This window comes from Chiloscyllium plagiosum, chromosome 26 (genome assembly GCF_004010195.1).
Source record: "Chiloscyllium plagiosum isolate BGI_BamShark_2017 chromosome 26, ASM401019v2, whole genome shotgun sequence".
Classification (NCBI taxonomy): domain Eukaryota; kingdom Metazoa; phylum Chordata; class Chondrichthyes; order Orectolobiformes; family Hemiscylliidae; genus Chiloscyllium; species Chiloscyllium plagiosum.
The window spans coordinates 13,375,961-13,396,462 of record NC_057735.1 but is presented as its reverse complement, the minus strand read 5'-3'; the positions used below and the strand labels follow the sequence as shown (position 1 = coordinate 13,396,462).

The following is a 20,502-nucleotide window of genomic DNA, read 5'->3' as shown; positions in this document are numbered from 1 at the left end:
GATAAATTGACGAGTAGGAAAGGTTTGAAGGGATATGGGCCAAGTGAGGCAGATGGGACTAGTTCAGTTTGGGAACTTGGTGGGTGTGGACTAGTGGACGGAAGGGTCTGCTTCTGTGCTGTATAACTCTATGACTAGATGGTTGTCCAACATTTAGGAGACTTCCTCCTGTGGTATAGCTCTTTGCTGAGCACTTTGGCAGATGTGGGGTGGTATGGTGGCTCAGTGGTTAGCACTGCTGCCTCACAGCACCAGGAACACGGGTTCAAATCCCACTTCAGGCAACTGTCTGTGTGGAATTTGCACATTCTCCCTGGGTTTCCTCCGGGTGCTCCGGTTTCCTACCACAATCCAAAGATGTGCAGGTTAGGTGAATTGGCTATTCTAAATTGCCTATAGTGTTAGGTGCATTAGTCAAGAATGAATGGAGGGGAATGGGTCTGGGTGGCTTGCTCTTCAGAGGGTCGGTGTGGACTTGTTGGGCCAAAGGGCCTGTTTCCACATTGTAGGCAATTTAATAATCAAAAAAATGTGCACCTCTTTTCATCTGGAGTGCACAGTTTTCCACAATGAAGAGAATAAGTAAAGCCAGTCACCACAAACACGCATCAATTTTCTCCTTAGCTGCCAACTAAACTATTTTCGGTGCTCTTCATCCTAGTCCTGATTTTGAATAATACTTTTCTTTATTTGATTACACACCACAGCTTGGCAGGAAAAGTGAATGTTACATGTTTAGTGTATAATAGCTAAAGATGAAGTGAAAAGGGATAATAGATTCTGCACTTAGCATGTCAAATCATTGTGGAGCCATAATACACAAAGTAAGGAAATACTAAGTTAATATTGCAAGGGAAACACTGAAACGATTTGGTTTGACTAGAAACTGAATGTTGTGGGTTCAGTTTTGGTTATCAAGACAGAAAAACATTCAAAGCCTGAAGATGTTGCAAAGAGGAGTAATCATACTGTTCCCTAGCAGCAAAGGATTCAGTTACAATAAAACCCTAGAGAAAGTGATCTTAGCTTTCAGATAAAAAGCATTCTTATCAAAGGAGGCATGAAGACACAAATGACATAAATAAGGTTAAACCAGAACAATACCACAAAGGCTTAAAATTGACTAGAACAAAAGGATGTGTGAATATTTAAGAGAATCAAAGAATCCCTACAGTGCGGAAGCAGGCCATTCAGCCCATCAAGTCCACACTCACCCTCTGAAGAGCATCCCACCCAGACCCACCGCAACTCTGTAACCCTGCATTTCCAATGGCTAATGAAGGGCTTTTGCCCAAAACGTCGATTTTACTATTCCTCAGATGCTGCCTGAACTGCTGTGCTTTTCCAGCACCACTCTAATCTAGACTCTGGTTTTCAGCATCTGCAGTCATTGTTTTTACCCAATGGCTAATCCACCTAGCCTGCTCATCCCTGGACACTATGGGCAATTTAGCATGGCCAATCCACCTAATGTGCACAGCTTTGGAATGTGGGCGGAAACCAGAGCACCTGGCAGAAACTCAAACAGACAGAGGGAGAATGTATAAACTCCACACAGACAGTCGCTTGAGGGTGAAATCGAACCCATATCCCTGGCACTGTGAGGCAGCAGTGCTACCCATTGAGCAACCATGCCACCCACAAAATGCTGAATTTCTTCTCTCAAAAGAACATGATCTTCCGGCGAACGCGTGCACCGGCAAAGACCCTTTTGAAGTACAGTTACACATTGTTGGATAATGAGGGATAAGGTTATTTAGATGGATGAGCTAAAGTGGGTCAAGTTGTCTACCACAGTGATGATTTTTGTATGAAGGGTAAAAAGCTTCTAAAAACCTGTAGGCCTGGAATTGAAGCTAATATTTAACAGTATAATATGTGCACTGATCTTAAGAATTTGAATAATGGAACAAACGATTCTTCAGTTCTCTGTCAGAAGACAGGTCTGACCCATAACCTCACCATGGGTAGGGCAAGGAGGCAGATCTTGAATTTTCTTCAGTCAGAAAAGGGATCAGATCCCATGCTGTTCCAGTCATCTAAACCCTAAGTAGCTATGGCAACATGCGTGTTGCAGCTTGGAGTCATGATCATAGACTCCAATCACATGTTGGAAGGATATACAAATTTCCACATTATGAACAAGACCATCTAGTACTTGGCATCAAATCTTGGAGTAAGATTTGAACCCAGACCTCATGACTCAGAGGCAGAGGCACTAGAACTGGGCCACAAGAGCTCCTGTAGAGCTGCCAAAAGCAACAGCCACTACCACATCAAAAATGGATTCACTACAGAGGATTAGTACACTATAAAGGATCAAACATTTCATACAAATGCCAAACTCCTCAGAACCATAGATTGAAAATTAAGACATTCTCATTATGCAATTGTGAAATTCCTAATCAAAACCTGGAGCACCATCATGAACACCATCATGAGCAAAGGTTATTCATAAGTGGCCTACAATTAATCCATTCAATTACTGGAAGCTTTGGCTTGGAGAACTGATCAGATGTTGACCCAGAGATTTGTATTTTTTTTTTAATTTGCTTTTTCTTCTTTTGCTCTTTTAGGATCTGAATTCAGGGCAATAGATTGATAAATTTGATCATTAACACCAAGAAGAATGATTGGTGGCAGTGAATCCACCCAAGTCATTTCACATAGTCCCGGTCAATACAGCTGCAACAGATACTGTGCTGGCAGAAATTGGCCAACGGAAAACATACCTTTTTTCTGACAGCAGCGTGACTTTTATAATATATACCAGAAGAAGATTTCAGACACAGGGAGTGGTGAAGCTGCAGTGAGCTTTGAAAACAAGCATGAGAATTTTAAAATTGAGATGATTCTGACAAGCGCCCTCACCTCCACCTTCATCAAAAACTATCCTCTCTTTAGCCACATTAGTCCATTTCTGCTACACTGGACCACTTTCTCTTTTGAAAGCTTCAGAGGCGATTGCGAACGTAAAGTCTGAAAATAATTTAAATGGAATCAGAACTGTGGGAAAGATTCTGCATCTCTTCAGTGGGAGAGAACTGGCTGAGTTCAGATAAAAGGTTAATGTTCACTGACTTTTCTCTATCAAACTCTTCCGTTGTATTTCCCCCAGCATTTCCTTCAGATTTTGAACATTTGCAGGTTTCTTTTTTGAACTCAATGACTCAGTTTTCCAAGAAATGCCATTAGTTCTTTTTCTCAGATATCTGTCTGGTACAACAAAAAAGTGCATTTACTCACTTATTGTAGATTAGGGTGTCAGTTCATCTTTAGTTTTGATAGAGCTACATTCCAACAATGATGATACCCGGGCTGTAAGACATTTTGGAATGACATCAGGTTATGGGATCCACCATAAAGTCCGAGATCCTCCTCTTTTCCTCTAGCCTGAGAAAGGGAAGCCTGGCTAAGTTGCATGAGAATGAACAAGGAAGAAGCAGCTGTAAAGACACCTTTCGAGGTAGAGAGATCTGGAAGGTGTACAGCAGAGAAATAAGGATGGTACAGTTAGGGAATGAGCACTGGCCAGTTGTGAAGGGCACAGGCAGTAGGGCAACATATCACAAAGAGTGTGCAACTAGACAGAGAGTGTGGACAGGCATTAGAATACAGCAGGATGGAGAAGTTCAATCGCCTCACATAACAAAGGGGAGCAGAGATGGTTCATACACCAGGGACCAGTCAATGTTTATCAAGTCCAGAAAGGAAAGTCCCTCCCTAGCAATGAAGACACTGAATTGATATAAGGACATCTTCAACCCCTCTGGCATCTCCACTGGCTCAGTTGGGCTAATGGCCTGTGCGAGAGCGAAGGGATTAACTCATGAAAAGCCTGTGCTTGAACGTTTCAGTTTTGAAGCAATAATACAACCTTCTTTGAGGTTGAGGTAGAAATCTGCTGGACAGCTGTTTCAACCAGATGTTCTCTTGCTCTAACATACCTCCCACACTGTGTTGTGATACTGGTTGGGAAATCCTCCAACTAATCTTTGACACCAGAAGTGAGCTCATGAGAGGAGACGGTCCCCACTGCCTACACACATGAAATTGGAAAGTGAATTGCAGTCCTTTGGAAACTGGGCCTGTGTATACTGTATCCCTGGGATTGTCAGCCTAGAACAAGAACTTTTGCTGAACACGGGCAGAGATGATTGTTGAGTGATCATCTAATCTTGCTTAGCAGTGCTTTGTATTTAACCCTGGGTTAGAGCATGATAAAATAACATGGAGTCTGATATAGGAATGAGTGGTGGAAGGTCATGTTCCTTCTTTGACTGCATGCCCAGCACCTGTGATGGATATAAATGACATTTATTTTAGGAAAGGGCTGACTTAACTGTGATACAGAAGACTTCCAAAATCCGTATGTTTGGAGACAATATTGTACTGTGATAGTCCATCCCTTTAGTAACCTGAAGACATTAGCTCTCCTTGCGATTCTCTGACCACCCCTCCCACTATCTGTGTGACCATCTAGGAGCTCTCTAGCATTGTCTCCATGCCCACCTAAGAGTCTGATGGTCTGCATATGGCAATTTCTTTTCACTGGTTGTTTAGATTTTAGATTAGATTAGATTACTTACATTGTGGAAACAGGCCCTTCGGCCCAACAAGTCCACACCGACCCTCCGAAGAGCAACCCACCCATACCCATTCCCCTACATTTACCCCTTCACCTAACACTACAGGCAATTTAGCATGGCCAATTCACCTAATCTGCACATATTTGGACTGTGGGAGGAAACCCACGCAGACATAGGGAGAATGTGTAAACTCCACACAGACAGATGCCTGAGGCGGGAATTGAACCCGGGTCTCTGGCGCTGTGAGGCAGCAGTGCTAACCACTGTGCCACCGTGCTGCCCAATTGGTTGTGAGCATAAGTTTTTCTTTGCAGGAAAAATAAACATATAGAACTTATAGAAACATATAGTTCAACCTGCTTTAACCCATGAGACTGCAGTCATCCCATTATGGCCTTGCTTTGAAGTGAAAGTGTGCAACCTCTTCAATTTTTCAACACCCAGAAAGTGGGATATGGAACTAGAGAAAGATGGGAGAGGGATGGCAGCTTAGAATTTTAGGTTAGGACTTTTTTTTGTTTAAACTGTCTCATTCATCATTTCATTTTCACCATACTGATATAGATAGTTTGGGGCACTTTATCAACACTAGATCAGGATCTATTCTGCATACCACTTTATTATATAATAATGTTTCTATCACATTGCTGGTGTCCATGGGGCATTTACGATGGTAGGTTAGGCCACCTCTCTCTATTCTACCTGCATTACCCAAACCTGGTACCTCCTGCCTTCGATGGCAAAGCTACTTCCTTCACCTCTGTTATCTCCACCTAAACCTCAATCATGATAGCCGCTAATAATGCTTCTCCTTGTTATACCATTTTCATCCCCTTCTTCCTTTCTCTGTTTCTCTCTCTCACACATGCACTATTTTTGATCTTCTTGCTCTGTAAGCTACAGTGGCCTTTTAACAGCTGCTACTTCCTCATGAGTACTGGCCTCCTGCCAGAGCTAAAGCCCCAATTCCTGAAACTGTCCTGCTCTTTGGGAGGTCACCCATAAAAGACGGGCGGCTTCAAGTATCAACTTTAGTCAGCTGAAAAATGTCTGGTTTACCGTGCCCTGTGTGTTTGCTGAAGGATAGAGTTTTCATATCTCTCTGTGTGGCTTTCATTCTCCTGCACTCCATTGGTTTTACCAGGTGGCTCTGGTCGGGGCTTTGTAGCCAGCTACTTCTTGACTTTACCATGACAGCTTCCACTTTGTTCATGAGGGAAAATCATATTGGCAAGAGACTTTAAGTCGAAGAAGATTAATATCATGATTAATGGACCTTAATCATTTAATAATCTACAACTGTAATCATTTGCAGCTAATTAGATCACTGGCAAAAATCTGATCATTTTCAGTAGGGCATAGTTTCTCAGATGAGGTTATTTCCCAAAAATATGTCAGTCTCCTTTCTCATTATTTCTTGAAGAGGACGACTCCATAGAATTAACAGTCAATGCTTAATAGGAAATCCCTTGTCCTTCTTAATCTGCAGGTTTGGTGAGTGAAATCAAGAGATAAATTAACCATAGGGCATTCCCAATTACGTCTTGTCCCCACCTGACTTCTCAAAACAAGCAATTTTTCCAAAAGGGGTTACGAAGCAAGCTAGTTTGCTCCTTCCTAGCCCAGGAACATGAGAACCAATTGCAATGTTCCTCCCTTCACTCACCATACCCTGTCCACTATAGTTGAGTCAGCAACTCCAGACACTTCATCTTGCATTTTCTGGTTCCCTGCTGTGGCTCAGTTGAACCATGCATTTATGAACTAATCCAGAGATTAGTACCTTGGAGGAGGTACTGAGTAATCTCAGCTAGTACTCTATGGAATGCAGTAGTAATCATATTTCGAAAGAAAAATAGTCAAATGCAAACTTCAATGGGGGCCAAGGGTTTAGTTGGATTTCCTCTGGAGCCAGAAAGAGCTAATGAATGAAAGAGAAAGTTCATTAACATCGAGAGTTTGGTGCTGGAAAAGCACAGTCAGTCAGGCAGTATTCATGGAGCAGGAGAATTGATGTTTCAGGCACAAGCGAGCTTATGCCCAAAACATCAATTCTCCTGCTTCTCGGATGCTGCCTAACTGGCTGTGCTTTTCAGGCACCACACTCTCGACTCTGGCCTCCAGCATCTGCAGTCCTCACTTTCTTCTAGAAGGTTCATTAAGTTGATCCCGGGTTTGAAGGGACAGTCTTATGGGGAGATGATGATATGGTTGGGCTTGTACTCAAGTCAAACCGACAGATACCAGTGGGAATGTGTACAATGACATAGGATTTGGAATGCATCGCCTGGGAGTGTGGTGGATTCCATATGAGGTATCAAACGAGAAGCAACCTCATTGAAGGGTGGATGTGGCAAAGTTGTTTTCCCTTGTGGAAGAGGCTTGGGCAGAGGACATAATCTCAGAATAAGGGGCCGACCCTCAGCCTTGATTGTCCTGTACGGGAGAACAAGCTCGAGAGGCTGTATGGCCTATTCCTGCTCCTGGTTCTTATTTAAGGCAGAGATGAAGAGGAATTTCTTCTCACGTAGGCTCGTGAATCTGTGGAATTCTTTACTTCGGAGAGCTTTAGCCGCTGTGTTGTTCAGTCTTTTCAGGCTGAGAAAGACAGATTTTTAATCAGTAAGGGAATCAAGTATTATGGAAGAAAGGCAGGAAAGTGGAAGTGAGGATTGTCAGATTAGCCAGGATCTCATTGAATGGTGGAGCAGACTCGATGGGCTGAATGGCCTACTTCAGATCCTACACCTTACAGAAAAGTCATTTGTAGACTGCTGAAGAATTTGGACACCACTTGCATGCCATTCTGAATGCCCACTACACTGCTGCACTGGGTATCTTTTGGATGGGCATGAGTGACGGAAAACTAATGTCTGATGGAGCAGTTTACAGTGGCCACCACTCCTGTGATTACCTGTGGAGGGGAAAAGGGGTTATCTGGTAGAATCGAAGGAAATTAAAATTCCCAGGATTGTGACACAATTAAAAAGTAGATATGTTTAATTTGATTGGTCCAAACCTGCTATGGAGTGCTGCTTGATTGCAATCTCTATGTTAAGTTTGTTTAATTTGACTCTGGTCGTACCTGCGGCAAAGCCAGTATTCATGGCCTGCTCGTAATTTCCCTTGAGCAAGTGGAGGTGATCTGCCTTGAACAGCCATAGCTGCAATCACAGAGCAATGAGGAAGGGAGTTCCAGGATTTCGATTCAACAACAGTGTACCACACTACAGTATAGAGCAAGGTTTCAAACACAGAGACCTGGTTTTTAATGATTTGGAGATGCCGGTGTTGGACTGGGGTGTACAAAGTTAAAAATCACACAACACCAGGTTATAGTCCAACAGGTTTAATTGGAAGCACACTAGCTTTCGGAGTGAGGCTCCAATCACCTGATGAAGGAGCGTCGCTCCGAAAGCTCGTGTGCTTCCAATTAAACCTGTTGGATTATAACCTGGTGTTGTGTGATTTTTAACTGGTTTTTAATGATTGTCTTCTCTGGCCAGAATGGTCAAGTTTCGGAAAGGGGTTAGATCTCAGATTGAGTCATTTGTAACATCAACGGCAAGAGACTGAAAACAGATAACAGTTTTCTCATAAATTACCATTGAGTTACATTTACTTTCTAACGTGCAGCCACCCCCAGTCAGTGGTACTCCATGCTCCAGCAGCAACGACTTACTTCTCAAGGGCCAGTGACCCGGATATCCTGCTGATTAATGCATTGAGCCAGTTCATTTGCTTGCATGGTGACTCAAAACAAAATCATGAGACTGACATGCTGATGAATGTCAATTTCAATTTTCCGGCTCACTGATTTCAATTCTATCCCCCCACCCCATAGCCCAATCTATTTCCCATTCATTTCAATCTTGGGTGCAATGCCACAAATGCAAAAATAATTCAGCAATTTGTTTTCTACTCTTTTCAATGTCTTGGAAGCTGATTGAGAAAACGAAGCCCACGGTCGCATGTAGAAATCTGGACAACACCAAAAAGAGGTCAATTTGCCTTGGCTGCCTGCAAAAGCACTGTGAAACAGGACAAAAGGATTTCAATTAACCTGGCAATCAGGGATGGGCAATAAATTCTAGCCTAGCCAGCAATGCCCTCATCCTGTGAATGAATTTAAAAAACCAAGTTTCCCAAAATCTACTGCGCTGCTGTCAACATTCCACTGTCTACTGCTTGTGGATGACTGAGTGAGTGATCTAGATATCTGTTAACTTTTATCCTTTTTTGGACTCACTTGTTATTCCTAATCTGAGTGTATGTATGTTGTGTCAGTAATTCTTTTCATGTTTAACAACTCATAATCCCTCTCGTTTTTAACTCAAGAGAGTCTGGTGAAATTCACTCTTGTTAAAACATAATTCATTTGGTCCAGGAGAAGGATGAACACAAGGTAAGGGACCCTTTTCAACTTAACCCTGTTGTGACCAACCAAGGACAAGGGGGTATAAAGAAGAGGACACAATTCATCTTCCTGCACCCAAGAAGTTAATGAATTGGAATATCTGTCTGGAACTGTAATAACTTGCAAAACCTTGTTCAAGGAAAGTTCATAACAATAGGGTGACCTGGTGACTCAGTGGTTAGCACTGCTGCTTCACAGAACTAGGGATCTGAGTTCAATTCTAGCGTTGGGTGACTGTGTGGAGTTTGCATATTCTCCTTGTGTCTGTGTGGGTCCCTGCTGGGTGCTCTGGTTTCCTTCCACAGGTTAGGTGAATTGGCCATGCTAAAGTGTCCAGGGATGTGTAGGTGCATTAGTTAGGGGAATGGGTCTGGGTAGGTTACTCTGTGGAGGGTTGGTGTGGACTTGTTGGGCCAAATGGCCTGTTTCCACACTGTAAGGATTCTATGAATATATTTAATGCCTGTTTTGTGACAACATGTTGGGTTTTAGTCAAACTGGTTTGCATTTCACCATTTGGCACTGCTAAGAGGTACCAAAAATTAGCACTTAAGATAAAACTGCTACAGGCAGTCCCCAGGCTGCAATTGGTTTGCTGGTCAATTTATACACAAGTGAGAACATAATGCAAGATAATATAAAGGTGCTTTTTGTAAAGACAGGAAATGTTCATGTGTCAAGTCTTTAAACTTACATCCCTGTATGAGCTTGTGTTCCTAAGTATAAGTGTTGGTAAATTGGACGTTTGTATATAGGCAAACTAGATTTTGAATAATGAGATTTGTGCATGTAAGCGAATCAATGTAAACAGAGGGAAAAACAGTGAAGAAAACAGTAAAATTGGACGTACTGGGTGTACTGGAGCTCCATTTTGAGGTATGCAGTCAGACCAGGATGTGTATGATCACAGTTTTATTCCCATACTCCATTGAAAGAAAACAGCAGAAGGCTCTCGCTGACTCAACACCCACTCCCACCCAATACATTTCCATGTTGCCTGTACAGACACAATTAGAGAGGAAACCTTCAGGCTCTATTATAGTTGTTCCCAAACTTTTATGGTTGAATGACCCCTTTTCAAATGTACTGGATCTCACCCCTGCAATTAACTGAGGGAAAAGACACCTTGCACATGGTTGCATGTTTGCACTCCTTCTCTAAGTTTTTTTCCCATTTTTAAAAAGTGTCACTTTTCTGGAGGAGGCTAAACTTGCCCGCCACCAGCCTTGGTAATGGTATGTCTACCAGGCGATCTTGCGTTGCTCTCAGCATTCTTCCCTGTGCAAGCCTTCTGAGGTGAGACAGCCAAGCCACTGTACTCCATCCATGAGGCAGTTGCGTCCTGTCACATATAAAGCATGGCCATTCACAGTATTTTGTGGACCCAAGTTCTAGAATCAAGGTTCCACTACCTAGCTTGAAACTGAATGTGAAACACTTTTTCCATGTGAGTGTAATTGAACTTTAGTTTGTTCTGATCAAGCAGCAAGTACTGTACCTGAGTGGTTGATGTGTAGAAACGTTTGGAGCCTGCTCTGAGTTTTCATCCACTTGGTTGTTCTCCAGTTTGTAAGTTATTTCTCATTTCCAGGAGTTTTGAATTGAATTGAATTAACTTTATTGTCACATGTACTACAGTGAAAAATTTACAAGGCACCACTGACGGCACCATCTTAGGTACCAAGGCACAGATTCTTCAGCACAAGTTCTTAGGGAAATAAAATTAGAAAAATAAGGAAATAAAATGTTCAGTGTTACAGATCGTAGGAGTAAATCAGAAAAATAAAGAAATAAAAAGTTCAGAATAACAACCCTTCCAACCCGATCCGTGCCAGCACTATGAATTACTGATGAAGGGCTTATGCCTGAAACGTTGATTCTCCTGCTCCGCTTTTCCAGCACCACACCCTCGACTCTAATCTCCAGCATCAGCCGTCCTCACTTTCTCTGTGCCAGCACAAAGCAGTTGTGTCAGCTGGGCTTGAATGGGGTCTGCCCTCTTCCTAGCTAACAGCTGGAATGCTTGTAACCTGTAGCTGATTTTAAATGCACAATAATTTTTGGTTCACACTTCGCTACTGAAAGTATGTCATGTTGCTTGAGATGCTGCCTTTTAGTTGAGATTTTAAACTGACTTGAAAGGATATTGTATCACCACTGGAATAAAAGCAAAGAGTTAATTTTCTAATCGTCTATGCCAATGTCTCACTCTCGCTAAAAACAGATGGCCTGCTTATTTATCACACTGTCTGATCCCCACAGAGTGGTTGCTTCCTTTGCCTTCATAAGTACAATCACAGAACTCTAAAGGTCATTCGTTAGGGGCAATTTTGATTTTGAGTCAATTGCTGATCTAATCATACCTTAACATTTTGTACCCCAATGTTCACTTTATGTGCAATGATTCACTTTGACATGTCAAGTGTCAGTATTATTGAAATTTCCAGGACAAGTTTTACTTTCAAAAAGAGGGACTAGCAATTAAATGATATCAAGATTGGATTTCAAGAGCTGATGCGTTACAGAGGAAGCAAAGAGCTGCACAGATTTGAGATCTCGAGAAGGTTTTAGAATAGAAAGTACTCACATAGCGTGTAAAATTTTGACTCGAACACAGGGAAAATGCAGAATGCATCTACACTTTAAGGTAGAAACATTGTCATTCAGCTAAACAAATACAGCTTTTTATACAATTCAAGGCTGGAACTTACCCTGAATACAGGCACTACTACTAACAGTGATATCCATAGCACACTTTAACATATGGACAGACTCATGTACTAATGATTTGGGAATACAGCCTTAAATAGACTTTAAAAGGCATCTTATTAAAGAACCTATACTGCCTAAGGGGAGAGTGGGGAGACAGTGTTATTATGATCAGGGTTTAAGATGGCCTAAGGTGCTTCAATAGGGTCTGGGACTTGGATTAGTAGAATCACAGCAATCAGAATGCAAATCTGTCCCAATCTTTGAAATATTAATAGTCCTCTCACAGAGTTTGAGTTCTTCTGTATCCAAGATTCTTTCATGTCGATTTTAAAATGAATCAAATAGGAACAGGTCATGATGAAGCTCATTTGATTTTTGATGCCCTGCATTGCTACTTAAAGTATATTCCAGCAATAAAAAGAACCCCAGATGGGTCTTGGCTTGGATTCAGCCCGACACAGAGTAATAAAAATACAGACCACATGAAAGCAGCCAGAGAGGTGACAGGAAGCATAATATTACCTTTGGCTTTCATTTTGGAAATGTGTGACTAATTTTATCCATTACTTTCTAAATCTCCTTCGGAACTCCTAGCCAACAATTACAAACTGTGAAACATTCACAAAGGCGATAGTTCATGTGTGTCAGGCAATGACAGACCTGTAGCGGAATAAATTTCCATTCTGGCATGTTGATTCCATGCTGGCCTAGCTGACACATGCGGGCAATATAAAACAGGATACTGCTGCTCAGGGAGACATTTCCGTTCCCTGGCCCCTCCCATGAATCAAAATATTTTCAACTGAACGTAGGCAAGTTTCTGGAGGCTGGATTGTATAATATTAAAGATCAATTACTGAGATGGTGAGGAGGATAGGGGCAATAGTACTGATAAAACCCTGGTTCTTAGAAAAGGCTCAAATACCACATTACTGCAACGCCAGTGCCGTATCAGCCATGGTTCAGGAGGTAGCATACTTGCCTTTCACATGGAAAACTGTGTGTTCATCTTCCACTCAAGATAAATCACAATCATTCTGATAGTCTGGTGCAATGCTGAGAGAATGCAGCAATGTCTGAGGTGCCAACTTTCACATAGAGTCACAGAGTCACAGAGTCATAAGGTATGGAAACACACCCTTTAGTCCAAACAGTTCATGCCAAACATAATCCCAAACTAGACGAGTGCCACCTAACTGTTCCTGGTCCATATCCCTCTAAACCTTTCTTATTCATGTACTTATCTAATTGTCTTTTAAATGTTGTAACTGTGCCCACATCCACCACTTCCTCAGGAAGTTCATTCCACATCTGAATCACCCTCTGTTCAACAAGTATGCCCCTCATGTTGCTTTTAAATCTCTCTCCTCTCACCTTAAAAATATGCACCCTGGTCTTGAAATCCCCCAATTCAACTACTATTAACCCTATCTCTACCCCTCATGATTTTATAAACCTCATGTTAAACTGAAGTCGTGTTTGGCTTCTCAGGTGGAAAATCCCAAATTGCAGAGCAAGGGGATTTATTCCTTGACCGAGCAGCATTCAGCCCAAATACAGATGAACGTGTTGCTGTTTCTGCAGGTGTGTGTACAAATGGATTACACGGTTTCCTCCACCACAGCAATAGCTCTGCAGCCCTGCACAGACAGTGCTTCAGGTTGCTCCAAATGCAAATTCCTTTGTTCTTTGCACCCTCTTCCCTTCCCTGCACAAATACTGTTCTCAGTGTAGGAATTGGGACAATAGAGCAGTCTTTCCAATGTTGGAACAAAAGCTGAACCTGGAAGTGTCCTCATTCATTGTCCACATATGCTCATGCTTCTGCTGGGTGGCTGCAGAGTCACTTATTTCACTTCCTCATCATCCAGGAAGATTGACAGCATTTCTACTATCCATTCCACCTCTCTTTCCCCTGACCCTGAGTTCTCCACCTCTATCCCCTGCTGAGACTGGCTTACTCATCACAGGCTAAGGCTGATAAATAACATTTGTACCACAGATGATCCAGGTGATTAAAGTCTACAGCAATGTAGAATCGAATCATCATCCCTTGACATTAAGTGGTATTACCATTACTGAATCTTCCACTATCGACACCCTGAGTGTAACCATTGACCAAAACTTGAACTGGACCAGCCATCTTTAATACTGTGACTGCAACAGCAGGGTCAGAGGCTGGGTATTCTATGGCAATTAAGTCACATCTTGACTCTCCAATGCCTGTCAAAGCACAAGTTATGAGTGTGACAGAATCCTCTTGTCTGCCCTGGATGAGTGCAGCTTCAACAACGCTCAAGAAACTTGATGCATCTGATCTGAAGCAGCCTATTTACTTGGTAACCCATCCCACCACCTTAAACATTCAGTTCTTCCATCATTGCTGCACAATGAACGCAGCTTGTGCTGCAAATACAGGATACCAAACAAGGACTCATCAAGGCTCTTTGCAAAGCCTACCAGCCAGAAAAATAAAGGCCACAGAATCATGGGAACACTGCCAGTTGAAATTTTCTCTTCATTTGGAGCTAGATCATTGTCACTGGGATTCCCTCTCCAACAGCATCATGTGTGTACTAACACCTCAAAGAGTTTTTGTGTATTCATTGGATTTGGGCATCACTAGCTAGGCAAGCATTTATTGCCCATCCCTAATTATTAGCAGCCAAAGTGTTGCTGTGGGGTGGGGAGTTACATGTAGTCCAGACAAGGTAAGGTGCCCATTGGTGAACTAGGTAGGTTTTTCCTGACAATTGTTCATGATTTGATTCCAGATCTTTATTGTGTTCAATAACCATCATCTGGTATGCCAGGAATTGAACCCACATATCACTGGAGTCTCTGGATTAATATGTCTAATGATAATACCATGAGATCATTGCCTCCCCACAGAGATTTGCAATGTTTCAAGAAGGTGACTCATTACCATTTGGCCTTGTTGGCCACACACACATCCCAAGAACATACAAAAAGCAAGACGAGGGGCTGAACCCAAGATTTTCCTGAACACTTTGCCACAAGTGATGCCATTGCAAAGTAATGGAGTGAAAGAAATGAGAGGCGATCAAACTACTGTGGGACTGGGCAAATTAGGGCCCTAGAGAATGGCCTTTCCTCTTCCTCAAAAGTTATGTTTCATTTGCACCATGATATGTTTGGGGAGATTCCCCCTCCATCAGACACAGAAAGCAGCTGAGTGAGCAACCTCATATCTGATGGAAGTGGAGCTCAGACAGTATGTAAAACAAGTTATGATCACTATTGTCTGATTTGCACTACATCTCAAGACCATTTTCGTCCCGATTACCTCTGTAATAATGCACAGACATGGCGATCAATGCACCCCCTAACTTTTCTCTGTTGTGTTCAGCCTGTTTATTGCATGGTATGGCACACTGGAAGATGCTATGCACCCATGCACACACATCTTAGGGCGAACATTAACCATATGCAGGATGTTCTGCATTGCTAGGCACTTATGGCACATAAAGGGGAGATTGCGCACTGGCTCATGATGTTTTATCATGGTGGGAATACAGAATCTCCATCACAAACTGTCTTAAAACGTAGCTCTAAGCTTGAACATTCACTGAACCTATATTTGAATGAGGAGAAGTACAAAAACAGAATGTTAAGTTGTGTGCGGCTTAGAAAGAAAATGAATTGCTTGTGAAAGGGTTTTCCTGATGGTTCAGGTGGTTACAGCAATGTGTCTGAAAGTTCCAGCTTCACGTATGTGTTGTGTTGGCTGATCTCGGGGGGGGCTTGAATTAGCCTCAGCTCGTTTTGTGTTATGGAAGGCAAATGCATTGTGATTGCAGTTTCCAATCATTATTCAGTGGATGCCCCCCTCCCTCTCACTGCAGTGTGTTGAGTACTTTTGTCAGGAGCACTCAACTTGGACTGCCAAGTCTTGTCAACACCTCTGTAGGATGAACTGGGGCTAAGGTGGGAGGCTGTTCTCCAGCAGGAACCAGCGGGGGAGGAGCAGAGAAAACTGATAGAATGAGAAAGAAAAGAAACCCCAATTGAAAATTTCTGAAGCTCTGAGGATGTCGCACAGAAAGCACAAACAGCGAAGAGTGTTTGCAATAATCTTTGTTAGCCAGAGTTTGGAGAGACAACAGCCCACTGCAAGAAATAAATGCCCTTCCTTCTATCAGCCGAGAAGCTTACACCTGCTTTATACTGTTGGTACCTGCTGTGAGTAACCACAAGGTTGTGAAGTCGAATATGTAAACCAAATGTGTAAGAACAATCAAAATTAAAACAAATTTCTTTACCTGTGAAGTTTTATTTTCCAAAGATAATTTAAAATTGGAATTGTGCTGTTGTTATGATGAGTGTGAGCTCTAGTGGTGTTGAGAAATCTTGGTGTACACTTTGCAATCCAGTGAGAGCATCAAACGCCCCCAGTTCAGTGCTAATGCATGTTAACCACAGGCCGAGAATCTTATGGTTCTGGCCACTTAAGTGTTTACAGATTAAGTACAGCACTTAAATGAAGTTCTGTGGAAGATTCATATTCGACTTAAAAGATTCACAGCGTTTCTCTCTCCATGGATGCTGCCAGACCTCTTTGTCTAGCACTTACTGCTTTTACTTAAATGAACTTAGTTTGAACTGTAATATTCCCTCTTCACTATCCCATCAAACCATTTCCAAGGTCCATCCACTTTCGCCCATTCCTCATATAAAAATTTTAAAACAATTCATAAAGCAAAATGCGAGAAATATAACATATACTCATGTAGCAATGTGATAATAAAAGGTTTAATGCAATACTGGAAAAACACTGAACATCATTCCAGATGTTAAATATTTAAGAAAATGAACAAGTGCTTTTGCGGATTATTTAAACTCTTTGAAATCCATGTCAAAAATATAGTTTTCAGCTCATCCCAGATATTAAGAAAAGTATTTCAGTTCTGTCATATGTTACATTACATGATTGCACTGAAATTTTCATAGGTTCAATTGTTCCAGTAATAGCTCAATATATCTACAGCATAGCCTTTGTGGCTGTATTGCAGGATAATCACCCATTAGCGCCATGACGAATTAACAGCCTTTTATATTAATAAAACACATAGCATCTTGAATATTGTCATTACATTGTACAAAATCTCCCCACCAATAGATGAGTACAGAAATATGCAACTATTCTGCAGTTAATCTACCAGCAATATCCTGGGCTTATCATCATACATTAAAAGTTATTAACTTTTTTTTACTCCTCACATACACACATGCTCCCCTTTTTATTAGTACAATTCAATTTCCTTTCACATTTCAATTTAACCCTCTTTGGGTTGTGGCATATATTGGTTGAAAGTGAGGTGCAAGCAATTTATTTGTTCATTTCTCAGCCTTATTTTGTGCGAAGGCAAGGAGATTCACACCAAAATGAGGACAGGGGTGGGGGGAATAACACAGTATCCAATTGCTTGCTTTGTCCCTGTTGAATAGTCCTTGGACTCAATGACTCAATTGCCTTGGTGCCAAACCTTAGATTAAGACCTTCCTGTATCTTCAGAAGTTAGCATAGGCACCTTAACCCAAGCGTTTGTATCAGATTGGTAGCAATATCTGTTTAGAATCTGTATGTAATCTGTTTAGAAGCAACTTTTTCTTTTGTTAGTTTTTTTTTCTGAATGCATCACACTTCCACTTAACCAAAAGCTGACAGCAGATCCAAGCTCACAATCTGTTTCTGGTAATTGTTACCATGAAACAGTTACAGAAATATCTCCAACTGGAACCATTTAACTAAAGGGCCAGATCAAAGGAGTGAAATTGTGTTGATTATAAACGAGGGAATCAGATCCAAATCAGACAAACCCAGGAACCCTGTTAGCATTTTAAAAACCTTTTTCAAATTAACTAAACTGAGCTGTAAACGAAATTACAAGCCCCATTAAAATTATTTTAAAACTAAGTTGTAAAGTCGTGAGAATGCGAATGGAACAACATTTTGAACAACAATTTCTGAGAAAAATGGAAATGACAGACTTACCCTCAAATGCAGAATTGTTTCAAGTTCTTTGACAGGTTAAATGCTTCTTAATTTCTTTGCTGTTGTCACTTTCTTTGTTAATGTTTAGTTTCCCCAGCAAGCTTTCCCCTTTTTTTCGATGAGTGTGTGTGTGCGTGTCAAGTTGTCCAGTTTATGGAGCTTCTTTTTCTTCCTTTACTGTGCAGTGTGCAGCCCTTTTATTTCAGCTGGGCTGCATTTTCATTGCAGACTCGTACTGGTGGGTGAACAGTTCATGCAGGCATAGGGTTTGAGGTTAAAGCCAATTGATCGCAGGCTGTCTGCACAGGAAGGAGAGATATACATCCAGCTTGTGCTGCCTCTTCTGCAGGATCGGCCAATACCAGCGGAGCGTATCAGTTGGGTGGAATGAACACACATTGAAAGAGGAGAGGCTGTTGCTCGAGGGGCTTTTAACTCCTCGAAGGCCACGTTATTATTTTGTATCTAACAGGCTATTTGGACTGGGCAAAGATGCAGTAATGTTATAGCATTAGGGCTAGGATGAGTTAGTGTGCTGGTCCAATTTTAGAGTGGCATAAAAATAAAATCTGCGTTTTAAATATAGAAGTTGTAGGGGTTTAATTAGCAAAATGGGTTCAAAAGGCATCAGGCACACCATCGCCTGGTGGGATGTGGGTTGTTACTAGTAATTTCTAATGTAAGATGTTTCTATTTAGGGCAAGGAAACAGTTGGAGGCTACTGACAGTGCGATTCACTCACCCTTGTCTTCACACAGCTCTTACTTTGCAGTTTATAGAAAGAAGCAAGAAAATGCTTGCATCCATGTGGTGTCTTTTACCATCTTATCCCAAAGTGCTTTACAAACAATAAAGTCCCTTTTGTATTCCAGTCACTATTGTAGCTAATTTGCACAGCTCAGCTCTCTCAAACAGTGGGACAATAATGACCAGATCGCCTTTTCCTTGCATGGCATTACCTGAGTGTGAAACCTTAATCAGAACATCAGGAATTATTTACCTTCTCATCTTTACTCTGGTGCACTGAGATCTTAGGAGAAAGTCTGCAGATGTTGGAGGTCAGAGTGGAGGGAGTGATGCTGGAAAAGCACAGCAGGTCTGGCAGCATCTGAGAAGCAGGAGAATCGATGTTTCGGGCATAAGCCGTTCATCAAGAATGATGAAGCTTCTTCCTGATGAAGGGCTTATGCCCAAAACATCGATTCTCCTGCACTTTGCATGCTGCCTGACCTGCTGTGTTTTTCCAGCACCACACTTTCATGCCCTGAGATCTTGTATCGCTGCCTCAGAAGGCAGAATGGTTTTACTGTTCATTTGTGTGTGGGGGTTGGTGTCTCCAACAGTGAAGCTCTCCCTCAGTACTGTAATGGAGTGTATGGTTGAAGGTCATGTCCAACTCACTGGGTGGGATTACTCCATGACAGTCTGACTCAGGGGAGAGTGCTACCGTGGAGTAACAACACCTGGGTTGGCTATTTCCACATTGTCTATTCCTCCAACTGGCATCTCATTGCGTGTGACGCTCCTCAAGCTGCCGGATGGAAACTAGCATCGGTGGCAAGTGGCAAGTGGAACCGAATGACAGAAGTCATCAGCACAGCTGGTGGGAAGGGGGAGTGGGGGGAGTTGACCTATGTCAATAATCCACAACAGCTATTCCTTCATAGCTGTTGGGGTGTGAAATTGAGATTGTGGAAGAACTTTATATGGATCTGAAGCCCCATGATAAAGTCAAAAACCACACGACACTGGGTTATAGTCCAACAGATTTATTTGAAACCGTATGCTTTCAGAGCCCCTGCTCCTTCATTGGGCTGCAAAAGCTTGTGGTTTCAAATAAATCTGTTTGACTCTAACCTGGTGTTGTGTGATTTTTTGACTGTTGTCCACCCCAGTTCATCACTGGCACCTCCACATCATACCCTCCATAATAAACATGGCATCGCTGACTAACTGCATGTTGGGATTGGCTCGAGTGAAAAAAACTGCAGTTGCTGGAATTCAAGGTAGACAAACTGGAGGCTGGAAGAACACAGCAAGGAGAAGGGTTAGAACTAAAGAGTTGACTTCTCCACCTCCTGATGCTGCCTGACCTGCTGTGTTCCTCCAGCCTCCTGCTTGTCTGCGGTGGGATTGGCTAGCAGTTGGAAATTGCTGCATGGTGTAAAAGAACAACCTAACAAAGTTCAGCTAATTCTCTGCCCTCACATAGGATAATCATTGAAGCTGCCAAGCTGTCAGGTGTTAAAGAAGGGTGAGGAATGGTAGTTATTTTCCGCACCTTCAGAATTCTTACTTGTTGGTTCAAAGTAGACATCTGCATGTCACTCAGATATTTATTGATTGTTCTAAAACTTGAGGAGGGGAGGCACCTGGAACCTGCATCATAAATGAATTATGGTGTCATTTTGTTTCTCAGAGCGAGCTGGAAAGAAAAGACAAGCATTAACCCCTTCGTTGGCGTGGACTTACCTTTATGTTTGGATGCAAATCAAAGAGGCTTCTTTTTTTGAATGACGACTTTTATTTTAAACAACAAAGGGGATGTGCTGCAGATCTCTTTATAAAAGCAGCTTTAAAATATAGTGTCTTTGCCTCTGCCTTGCCCCAACGGTGCAGCTTGAAGGAGTGGGAAGGGAAGATACCAGAATCTGGGAAGGGAGGAAGGAAGCCTTCATTAATCCTTCAAAAAAATGAGAAGTTTAAAAAATGCATTCCAAATTAGCTTTTGTAGTCATGCAAGAAAAGTGGCAGTGGCTTCAAGGGCT

General features: G+C 42.1%; 1 protein-coding gene across 1 annotated transcript in view; it reads right to left on the bottom strand.

Annotated features, from left to right (window-relative positions):
• LOC122563107 (prickle-like protein 1) overlaps window positions 1-18,067 on the bottom strand; it is a 148,161-nt gene extending 130,094 nt beyond the window's left edge. The window contains exon 1 of the mRNA XM_043716542.1: window positions 17,735-18,067. The gene's annotated coding sequence lies outside the window, so the exon portion shown is untranslated. The remainder of the gene's footprint in view (window positions 1-17,734) is intronic.
• Between the last annotated feature and the right edge of the window lie 2,435 nt (window positions 18,068-20,502).